This window comes from Bombus bifarius, unplaced genomic scaffold, assembly GCF_011952205.1.
Source record: "Bombus bifarius isolate JDL3187 unplaced genomic scaffold, Bbif_JDL3187 scf7180000007966, whole genome shotgun sequence".
Taxonomy (NCBI): Eukaryota; Metazoa; Arthropoda; class Insecta; order Hymenoptera; family Apidae; genus Bombus; species Bombus bifarius.
The window spans coordinates 6,860,493-6,873,136 of NW_022884352.1; the positions used below are offsets into that span (position 1 = coordinate 6,860,493).

The 12,644-nt window shown below is 40.3% G+C and overlaps 1 long non-coding RNA gene across 1 annotated transcript; it reads left to right on the forward strand.

The window, feature by feature from the left end:
• The first annotated feature begins 526 nt into the window (after positions 1 to 526).
• Positions 527 to 12,029, forward strand: LOC117208173. The gene is made up of 2 exons (XR_004487641.1): positions 527 to 593; positions 11,945 to 12,029. It is a non-coding gene; the product is annotated as an uncharacterized LOC117208173 (long non-coding RNA).
• The last annotated feature ends 615 nt before the right edge of the window (positions 12,030 to 12,644 follow it).

Genomic DNA, 12,644 nt, shown 5'->3' on the forward strand with positions numbered 1-12,644 from the left:
CCTGTCAGTCAGATGATCATTTAAATTCCGACGATCGTTCATAGATCATGAAAACTCACAACGGAAAGCGATCTAACATAGAAACGAGTGAATTTGGTCGAAGGCGCGATCCGGTGCTCGATTCGGTATTTGCTTCGTGTAATGTGTAACAGCATTGAACGTGTAACGATCGGAACACGGTTTGTGCCCCCTTCCACCTGGACGAAGCCACGATTCCTTCTTGTGTACACTCGCAGCCACGCATACGTACGCACGTGCGGAGGGTACCGACTTACGTAGACGTTGAGCACACACGTGGAAGCCAATTGGAGAGCCAAGACTTGGCCAAGTCTTTATAAGTAGGAGCCATCCGCGTCCTCAGGACTTACTCCCTCTCGAGAACGTGCCACGATCGGCAACCGATTTCCAGAATAGTTCCTGAAAACACGCCGGGCTCGCGTCGCTTACGAGCATCTTGCGGTTCATGCAAGATCGTGGCTGTCTTTAACGTAACTTGAGGAAATCTCGACGTTTTGGAAATCGGAAGGCAATAGCGAGATGAGGAGGACCCGTACGAATTAAAAGGGAAGTCATCGTTGATCCTACGCAAAAAGGTGAGTAAGTTGATCCTTTCTGGGCCCATCGGAACCTTGCAAACGCCCACGAAAATTTACGACTCGATTTTAGAAGATCATTATGTCGAGATATGTCGTGACGTGAGTGATCTATTTCGGACCTGCTGAAAGTGTTACGTTGACAGTGAGTTCTACGGTGTTTTCTGTTTCCCGGCGACAAGATAATTTCTCGGCAAACAGAAACGTTTTCGCCGAAACCTTGTTGTCTTCCTGTTTCTCGAGTGAACTTACGGATTTACGAGTGTAAACCTTACGACGTGATTGTGTTCAAAATACTAGTCGATACTCGACTCGTCGTTGGAAAACAGATTAACTGTCTCGATTTTTTGCCACGAATTTGAATCATAGATCTGTGAAGATTTCGTACGCGTCTTTCGAATTACGATACATTCAATAACCGACGTTAGTTTCTCGTCGTTTGCTCGTTTGCGCATTTAACTATTTTTTTTTTTTTTTTTTTTTGAAGTGTCGTAATAATTTTGTATCGATGACGTCAAAATTTATTAGGATCAATGCAGTGCACCATACGTTCTAACATCGAGTCCTTGCATATATCATTGTTAAACTTCGACGCGCTGTTTAATTAATACGCGGCTTTCAATTCGATGAAAGGAAGGTAGATGAAGACATCGACTTCTGAACGGACGTAGCAACGCATTAACACGTTGCTCGGTAACGTGATCTTGTAATTATATTTGAGCAATCTTTTTGGTTACCAAATGCTACTCCGTAATGACGTCATTTATATCGACCGTAATGCATTTTACGAATGGCTTCATGAATAAATTAGAGTAACAGTGTGAATAGTAAGCTTGTCTTTTTTGCTTCTTAGAAACTGTGAATCTATAAATGCTCTTTTATAAGAGAAATATATTTACATTTTTCGGAATTCGAAATAATTATCTCTCCGATGTTCATCGTCAATATTGATGATTTATTATTATTTTCCGACCGTGTTGATTCAGAAATTATTGTTCTTTCCGGATCTTGAACTCTCTGTAATACGTGGTTGGATTTCAAAATCAAAATACTCCTTGTACTACTATGTTTAATATCGTTTTCTACATACAGTCACTATATTGATGTAAGAGATTAGAGCAACTGCAGTACAGGTTTTAATAAATTAAAACCGATGCGAATACGATGTTGAATATGCACTTTACCGGCTGCTATTGTGTTCGCAGTTGTTTTCCACTACAGCGCAAATAAAATGATAAACCATACGGTATTTTATCAAGGGAAACATCGACAGTATAAGATAGCTCGATCTGAAATACGTTTGTAGCCTATATTTCTATCAACGATTTCACTATTCTCCGATGTCATTATTATCTAGATCGTTTCGATTTTCTGCGAAAATATCACGAGACCGTCCTTTCCATATTTTAACATCGAAACTTGTGCAAAATCTTTCAGCTCCCAAACTTGTTCTCACGCACTTGTTAGACGATGATAATTAGTTTGCGAATATTTATGCACTTATGGGACATTCAAAAATGCAAAAATGCGTATAATGCGCAATAATATACAGAGATGCAAATTTTGCATCTATTACTATATGTAGATGAAACAAAGATCTACTTAGCTTCTTTCTAGAGTCTTTGTAAAAAATACGAATCCGCATAAATATCCGCAGGCTAATTATAATATTTTAGTTTCCTGCCTCTCTTATCAGATCTTTGCACTTGGTTTAATAAATAAAAGAATTTTTTAATGTTTTGAGAAATAGCACTGTGCACTGGAAACGGAAAATTAAACAGGAAACTGCTATTTACGGAAACGGGAATTTAAACTAAAGAAATTTGTCGACGATAAAAGCGATATAAAATGAAAACAAAAACACGTTGATCGTTTAAAATGATTGAAAGATCGTCGAAGATTAGAATCACAGATTTCTTTCCTAATAATCGCACGCTGGTTCGAAATCGTCGAAAATCGGCATCGTGCGCTTTATACAATCGCTAGAGTCACGTAACTGTTTTACCGGGTTAGCTGACACGATTTACAAAGTTACAACGTGTCGAGTGAACGAACGTGTGCTGGCCGAAAATTCTCAGCTCGATTAACGATTCTCATCGCATCGGTTAGCCGAAAATCGCGAGCTGTTTTTGGATCGGCCATGCATTCCGCTTAACCAGTTGGGAACCGATTCGTCGATCTTGGCATTGAATCATTCGTACGGATACCACACTACGATGCAACTTGCAGCCTGTCCCCGACATTGCTTCGTCATGGTCCTCGCGTACCCGTAAATGGAGCGTTTTAGCAAGGCTGCCAAAAAATATTTTTGGACCTAGAGTAATCGGCTAAGAGCTATTGAATATAGATAAGAAGGAAGCGATTAATACGACGTGTGCCTCGTAAGATAATCATCGAGTGCATATTACGAAGGTTACGCGCGTTCTTGAATTTTCAGCTCGAGTTATCCCTTTCGCTATTAAGATTTCTATATATATATATATACGTAACGTGGCTACAAAACGCATTCACGTTCTTCTTTATCTTTTGAATGAAACATTTTTCTGCCAGATTTTACATTTCCTTTTCGCGTACGATACAACGTCTGGGACAAAGTTAAGCGAACATATGGTGGAAGTACATAGACATCGGTGGAGTTTAATCGAAATAGTATCAACATTGTGTACTTAAAGATTTATTTATTGTATATCCTTACGATACATAGATTATTTTGGGAAATAATTCTAATTAATCTTTTTATCCTTATTTCAAACAAGCTGTATTTAACGAAACTTCATTGATACGTATTTCCACTACTTGTCATTTATTTTCGTTTCTGACTGTATATTTTATATTCGTTGTTATAAGTCTACTCTGCTATTTACGGATGATAAATGGGGTAAAATTTGAGGTATTTGCATAGTAGGAAGTTCAATTCAAAAGTCAGACGATCAAGAAGATTTAATCAAAGTATTCCGTCGTATTAATTGACAGTTCTCGATAATAGTGTTACGATCTCATAAATTCTTAAACTTCTTTTTCCAATCCCCTACACCATGGCATTACACCATAACAAGTTATACAAGTCGTAACGTAAACATTCGCGCGCATATTCACCTTTGTGCAAAGAAAAATTGCTTCGAATATCAAAGATACTTGCAGCTCGAAGAGTTCCGCAGCGAGAGGGTTAAAAAGCGTCGGCGAATTTCGCTTTCGTGTACCTGTCGTCACTCGTGTTCCTTCAATTGATCATGATATTATATGGGGTACGTAACTCTGAACAGAATACAGAGTCGCAAGGTGCAATAAGTAAAATGCATTATGCACAAGATACGGATGCACGCGATGCTTTTTCACTCGCTTTAACGAGCCATTCTTCCCGGGTTCGCGATAAAAACTGGGTATCCGCGAAGGACATTCCACCAGACACGGTTCACGAGCCGGAGAGTGGAGTTTTTCTCGCGTCGACGAGTTTATTTCATTGTCAGGTGCAACGAGAGGCCGATTAAAAATGAATCGCGACGCCAAGAAAGCTGGAGCGCGTTATTTCGCTCGTTGCTTAATCGACGAATCGTTTAAGGCTTTCGCAGTTCCCTTTCTCGTCCAACTTGCTACATCCGTATAAATTTCAAGATAGAATGTCGTACGCGATGCGATAAAATGAGAAAAGTGATTAAAAAGCATGATTTCTCGTAACAAGGAATCTGTGGCGGCATACTTTCCATTATTAACGAGACTTAAACGATCGGAGATTTAATTGAATCACGACCTTGAAAGATTCCAGAATTCCGATTAAAAGCCGATTTTCCATCGACAAAAGAAAAATCCCGCGCACTGACTCACGCTATTATTCAATGATGTTCTCCTTGTAAAGAACGAATCTATTCAACGCTGCCACTGCTGTGGCACCGGCTGCAATTACGATTATACTAAACGATCTCCTCGAGAACGCCGCTGTTTTCAATGTCCTTTAATTAACCTGAATAGTAACCGACACCTGCCACGTTGTATAACTATTATTCAGAATAGAGGAATCGACATTAATAAATTCTCAGGAAAGTGGGAAACATCGATAGCGTGGAGAGAACACCGACAACGATATCAACAACAGATTCATGCTTCGAGGAAGGAAATTCAATTAGTTTTACATTGAACTACTTTATGCAACAAATCGTTTAAGGATAGCTGTTATTTATTAATAGTTCCAAACAAGGCCCATGTTTTATGATCGACGTTCTCTCTCTCTCTCTCTCTCTCTATCTCATTGATTCACTCGGCTGTAATTACGCTCTATTTACGTCGACGTTAATATCTCGACGGGATTTCTCATTTTCTCGGTGGACAGGCATCCGCGGAGCCTTGAACCTCGGTGAGGCCCGCATGCGATGCATGATAAATGTACGGTTAGCGTTGGAAGGTGGATTGCGGTCGCAAATAAGGGAGATAATGAAAAAATGAAGAGGACGGTGTAAGCGGCTCGTGTGGGAAGGCTTGCACGTGCAATTTACAAGTATCCCTTTAATTGCGAGCCGCCGTGGATACGATTACCTTCGGCAACAGACGCGTTTGCCGTGGCCAGTTTGAAAGGTGTTTTGTTTTTCGCGCGTCGCAAGTCACCGATGCTGAATACCGTTGATCGGCTTTCATTCGTTTCGACGAGTATAAGAAAGAAGAGTCTCTGCTTCCGTTTGATATCGTTATCGTTGATTAGAAAAGAATCTTCATCCATTCTTCCGTGTCTCTCGTGAAAACACCCATTTCATTGGAAAGTGGAGAAGCTGGTTGAGTACAAAGTGGTCGTTTCGGGTCAGACTCGTCGAGGCGATAAATCTCGTTGAATATGAGAAGCGTCTTTGCTTTCAATCGATTTTCTTTGAAACTCAATCGTCTTTCGTGGAAATAAATTGGTCGAATAATAGAGAACTCGGTTAAGTAGAATGTTCTATCCGTTCTATGTCAGACTCATCAGGCTGATAATGGAAGAAAATGGAATCTCTGTTTTCAGTTGTTATCGTTACGATGGATAGAAAGGAAGCTCGATCGATCTTTCGTGTCTTTTGTGAAAATAGATTCGTTTAAAACAGGATAGTTCGGCTAAGTAGAAGATCGTCGCAGGTCAGACTTAGATCGATAAAGAAGAATCTCTACTTCCAATCGTTGTCGTTACGACAATTATAAAGGAATTTCGATCGACTTTCTATTTCGTTCGTAGAAGTAGGTTGGTTGAACTGTGAAAAGTTCGGTTAGGTGGAATGTGATCATTCCAGGCCAGATATATTAGACTGAGAAATTCGATGGTACGACCGTCAGGTTCTCGAAACGAGTGCCATGATTTAATCACCACTCTGATTCTAACGCCATTGTGCATCGACGAGGATGTGAAAGAGAGGGAAATCGTGGAATTGGTGGGAGAAGAGACGACCTTGCGACTTTCCATGGCAAGGCTGCACTTATTGCAGCGAGGATACCATAATAACAGTCTAGGTTCACTGCACCGGCTCGCATCGGTGCTGCTTCTTCGTCAGGATCCGTTCTATCCTCTTAATAGCTTCTCTATTATTTATCCGCGTTCCTTCGGCCGTTTACAAACTGGTTCTATGAAATATACAGCGAGCGACAGCTTCTTCGCTTTCGTACACTTAGAATTCCACGCGCTTGTCGTTCTTTTTTCCTTTTTTATCTCCCGTACACGCGTTTTCTTTTCGATCTTTTATCGAACTTTCCTCTCTATCGAACGGCAAACTGGATGGTTGCGACAAACGGTGCAATTCCACGCCAAGAATTTCGCTTTCGAACTACGGCATTTATAGCTTCGAAGAAGAGATTGGTCGTCGGTTTCCGTTCAGATCAAGAACTGGTTCGATCAAACTGGTCATCCCAACGTCTTCAAGGACTTCGTTCTTACATCTTACGATCTTCTAGAACTTACGGATACCGATCCGTTTCAACGAATATCCAGTTTGATCCACGGTAAAATTCCACGAAACACCTTTGCTCTCTGCAATGATTACTATCAGCGATATACGTTTATTCGATTGGACATAAAGGACGACAGAGGACGGCTTTCTACATCTCGTCTCGGTCAATTAGTAATTTTCCCTCGATTTTTCTAATTCTCACGCGCGAATTATCCGTAAGGATAACGATACGACTAACGTCGATGTACACGTCGATTTCTTGAATTGCGAGCCGCGATTTATTAGACAATTGACTTTAATTCGAGGTCGTGCGTTTCGAGCACGTAATTACGTATCTGCATTTTCTGCCGCTATTAGCGTCCGTGATTTTTACCAGGAAATTGGCACGCCATGTTCACGTTGCAAATATATTTTCTTCGTCGAAAGAAAGCAACGAGAAAGGGAAGAGAGTGGCAATCAATGAAATCGAAATTACACGAGAGATTGCGCCAAGTGTCGTCTTCGTTTCGACGATTTTCTTATTTATTCAAGTACACTCGTGCTTACATTTTTTAAACTCACTCGAGAAAGCATCGATTAGATCGTTACCTCGATGGTTGGAATTCGAAATGTTTTAGCTTCCGGGTGCCTTTGGCCCGTGAAACCGTTAAATCACAGGCCCGGCGAGAAGATGTACTATTAATGATACGTTTCGAGTTGTTTGCCTCTTCGCGAAAGGTACCTCTTAGGTTATTTCAAAGTGTCCATCAAATGAGCTACGCGAAATTCCTATGAATATTCAAAAATCGTTCTCGAAAGGCAGAACCCCGAATTAGCTTTCATAAGATGCACGTATGCAGTCTATAATTCGGCAACCTTGCAATTTTTGTAACTAAAATGTACTTTGAAAGCCAAGTTAATTGGTCCAGAGAATACTTGGAGATGCAGCTCGTCCTTGAAACGTTTCGAGTCTTCTTCGAGCTCTCTTATTCCACTTACAACCAACAACAGCAGGTGGCAGAGTGGCTGGAAACGTTTTATAAATAAGTCGTGCAACTTCTTAATGACCTGTCGTTATCTTACGCTTCTTTACGCAGTTGCGTAGTTTCGACTTAACTGTTTATTTATGCAGTTACACGTGTGTTTGCATATTGGCAACCCAAGTAGCTATTAGTTGCTGTCGATGCATTGTTAACGAGAAACCATTAATCCAGTTATAAATTACCGAATGACAACACGTCAAACGTTTTGCTTATTTAACAATTATTAGTTTGTTTTGCAAGGTTTCCCGAGTTTAGAAGTTGATAAGGCAAGTCAAATTGATTTGTAACAAAGTTCTATGATATATAATATGTGTGATAGATATATAGTGTACTACATCGACCGCTATGAAACTGGAGTCACATCATTTTTTAAACCGCGTATCTTTCTCGTCAGAAGTGTCTTTATTTTAGTTAATAATGCCTAGACTGTGAATATTCATGCAAATTTATCGTTTTACGAAGTCAAGCAAGGAATATGGATATTTTTATATATTCTTTTACCCTTTAATTTCCCGCAAGCACTTAAAGATTTGCAATCTACGGGTCCAAATAGGAAAAGATGTTACATAAACATAGATCGTTTAAGATGTGATAAAGGAGATATGACAAGAAAATGAAATACGAGGGAAACGGTAAAGAGCTTGCGATTAGGTTATCGCGATACAATATAGAAACGGATCAGCGATATTTATGTCGGTCTACAGCTAACTGCGGAAGTAGTAAACAAAGTGCGTATCTGCGTAAACAGTCGCGGCATTTCGCTAGATAGTCGAGCAACTTACCGATGGTACTGGCAGATATTAGCTTTAAGATCATTGACAACATCAAATAGTAACATCTACGTTACATCGCAAGAATCGCAAGTTCTACGCCGTTCCCTTTGTATTTCGTGTTTTTCGCATAAATCTTTTCTGTGACATCTTAAACCACCTATGTTTGTACAACATTCTTCTCTCATTTGGATCCGTAAAATATATCAAAAAAGATTAGACCGTTAAAATCTAAGACATGCTGTATAAGTAGCGTAAACTTAACAATTGCAACGTACCATATTATAAATTGAAATAATTGCCTCGACGCAACGTACGCATCGATAGCAGCAAATGTGTTAGTTCGATGGATTCTATGTTCCGCAACCATACGATTCTTCGTCGCCAAACCGCACCGACCGATCGGGAAACTTTCTTCGAAAGACGTAATTGCTTCGATCACGGGAACGTTCAAAAAGTTTCAGACGAATTCTTCTTCATCGATTCTGGAGCATTTGGTCTTCCGATGAAGTTGCTTGAAATGCGGCTCTCGAAACGTAATCCTTCTGTTTTTCGCGCGACTCTCGAGGGATTGGGAACATCGTCTATACGGGATGCGACCAATTCGTATTCAAAGCACGGATCTCGTGCAAACGGGGCCTGAACCCTCGCCGCACGAAATGTTTCATTCAACGAGGAAAGGTTCTTCGCCCAAATCGCACGGGCCATTTGCGGTAAATCGAATGGCAAGTGGATCACCGACGACACAAATCCGCGACCTACTCGTTTCACTTGGATATCTTAAAATATCGTATTCATAAAATCGTCGTCTCGGCTGCATCGAAATTTCCCCTTAAAATTCATCGTTTTATTATATAATACTATCTGTTTCGTTGATCGAAGTTGCCAGTCGTTGGAAGAGAGATCGTTTAATAAAATGGAGAATTGTTCGTTATCATAGAAATAGATAGATATTATCATAGAAAATCATAGAAAATATATAATCCTTGCATCGTGTAGGGATACTTATGCAAATTCGGCCTTTTTTATCAAGATGGCTAAAGAGAGATCTATTTCGGTTACTAAACTATACTTCATAACGAGTATTATACTTTGAATATCTTACACAATTTTGAATATTATGTGCATTCTATAGGTTTCTCCGTGTGCATGTAAATTTCACACAAATGCATAAACATCCCCGACCTTTGATATCTTTGACAGTTGAAATACACGACAAATTCTCCAAATTTTATTTTACGCCAAGGTAATTGACCCAAATTTACGCTTCCGGGGCGTGTCGTTCAACTCGACAGAGTTAATTAATAGCGCGCGATTTATCATAGTGTGATAAACGGCTTCCATGTGACACAACATCTCACAAACCAGTTCCTATTTCGGTTCAACCGAGTGCGCTCCAATGTCACGATCACCAACACTGACATTGACGCTGTCGACGTTATGTCACCGCACTCTCTCCTCTTCTCCCATTCCACAGTGAACATGGAGAAGCCGCATTCTCAAGTTATGTCACTTGCAGTTCATGCAATCCTCTTCCCACTCTAACCAACGAGGAGAAAGGACAACAGAGCGGCGTGCCGTGCGTGGTCTGGTTAGATTTACCTTTTCGACGCATAGCTTTCTCCCCTTCTACGACTCTTACTTGCTCCAACACCTTCGTCCAAAACTTTCAGCCCGTCAGAATATATCGTTCCTCCTTTCGACGACTACGTACTCGGTAGTACGCGGCGCATCTCGACCAGCCGTAGGTCGCGTACGATGCAATTCGTTATTCTGTTATGCAGGATCGCTGCGAGTGGTATTTATGGCACTGGATCCAGTGCGCCTTGCTTCATCCGGCGAGTGTTGCACGTTGCGTATAGGTGCAGGTCCTACAGGGGCAGCAGAAACGAATAAATAGCCAGGATGATTAACGACGCGAAACTTTCAAGACCTAATCGCTGACGTTGAACCTCGAAGTGATTTATCTTGATTCGAATATCGATCCTTCCGTCTACAGATAACCGACCGAAGGATTGGAATATATACAGTGTCTGGCGAAAATATTCGCACACTTGCTATAGAGAAATACGGGTTTCTTATGAAATTCGCAAGTGATCATTTTTTTATGATAAAGTCCTCAAATATCTTCGTAAGCCACTGTATATTCTCCACGGAGGGATTGCAAAGCGCATAGACCTCTGTCAGAATGCATTATTCCATAAATTTATCTAGTCGTAAGTTTAAAACGATGGGACTCGGTGTAAGTTGACAGTTTCTTCGGTTTATCGCGATGTAAAGGAGAGGAAGTCGGTTACCTACGGCTTAGTGGAAAGAAAGCAACCTACAGCTTGATTCGCAATCTGCACCTACACGCGAGAATCGTATATATTTCACAGGCGGAGCTGCGTCGTCAGCGAACGTTGTCGATCGTCTGACAGGTTATCGATACGTTTAAAAATCATAGACAAAGTGCTTCGCTCCTTGTTGATTCTATCAAAGAAATTTTATTACGATAGACACGTTGTATGAATGGTTTTCGAGACGAACGTCAAATGCTGCCAGATTTTTCGTTTGTTAGAGCTTGATAGAGTAGAAAGAACAATGGCGGGCAAAAGGAAGTTCAAAATTCATAATTGCGTATAATAACTACATTACATTTAATCGTTCTTGACAGTTACTACAAGTGTTTTTTCTAAAATTATAGCGTCCTTTTTGTACCCTTTATCCTGCAAACTTCCTTCTGTCCTCGACTGTATACAAACACCTGCAGAAATCCATTATAAATATATTATGCGCGTTATACGAAAAGTAATGTTTTTCTCATTATCGCTTTATTTTACTTTTTACATTCGTATTATTGCATTTTCAATTATATTTATATCAAGTTTCCTATTTTATTATATTTATTATTATTATATATTTTCTACGTTTTTATAATATCTTACGATTTACACTTGGATTTCGAGTACTGTTACATGATAAACAATTCGAAAGACTGCTAGCTAACAGCAGTAATCAGTACAACGGCTGCATGGAAAGAATTGGTCGCGATGGGGAATTAAGGAATTTGCGATGCAGATCATAGTACGGCACAGCCAAGAAGACACAAGGTTCATTCACTTCTCGTCTTCCTTATTCTATTCACGATGCACGCTGATTTACGGTCTCGGTAAAAAAAAGCTATCGCGTCAAATCATTAAAGGCGCGTCGGAAATCAACGTTCAACGTAACTGTACAAGCCGCACGATGGGTAGGGTATTGAAATTGTTGCTGTAGCACGTGGTTTTGTCGAAGAGTGGAAACGATGAAATAAATCGAGGTCGAAATGAAATCGCTTTGATCCTGAGCCATCGATGATGCTTGAATTATTCCAGCCAAGTCAAGGCGACAGTTAGAATCCTTTCGGTCGGGGATTGGGCGTGTGCCAAACAGTACGTAACTCACGACTGCTTATCTTTGCCGGTTTATGCGAAATTTTCAACCGAGGAAATCCCTCTCGCCCTACAAAACGAAGTAGACTACGTCATGTTCAGGCTATCCCTTGTTAAAACTATGGAATTTAAACGCCACTGTGGATTTTAAATTTATGAACGCCGCCGTTGATTCTTCGCTAGGAAATCGACAAAATTAACATCGGTTTCTAACAATTTTATTATTGATATGAATTATTTTATTTTCAGACACGGTGAACCGAAAACATGTGGGCAAATCTACATACGTTAGGCGTTTTGATAGCGCTGATCTCGCCGACGTTAGCTGATATTGGTAAAGATCGCTTTTCATTGATTCGAAATTTGAACTTTAAACTAGTTTGTAGTATTCACGGTTCGCAGTCGAAGTTGGCATGAATGGTTCGAAGGACCTTTTAGGAGATGCACGGAACTTTCATCTATTTTCTTGACAAGCCCATTTACAGCGCGGTTCACGGACGCGTGATACGCTTACCGATTCCATGGTGCATTGCCATCATTTTTATTTCTCCGTCATCTCAGTCGCTTAACGTTGTTGTCCGCTGTGTCTTCAAACTGGTTTCGCGCGAGACGCGTGGCCTTTGACTGCATCGAGGAAACTTGCTTAAAGAACTTTACTAATGTAAAGGTTCTTTATGTCTACGCATCGCGAATTCAGACTCGAATATTCCACATTCTCAATGTTAATTTTTTTCACAAAAAGTAAAAGTATCAAACGATCGAGTAAAATTTTCTTTGAATTTACAAAACCTATTTTCTGCCTATTATTTATTTATAATCATTTCTATTATTTTAGCAAAAAGCTCTGCCCTCCTCGATACATCTGCCGCTTTTGCCACATCTACCGAATGGTTTCATGTGCATTGAGTAGGGATATCATGCCGATCCCCAGCGACTGTAGAAGATTCTA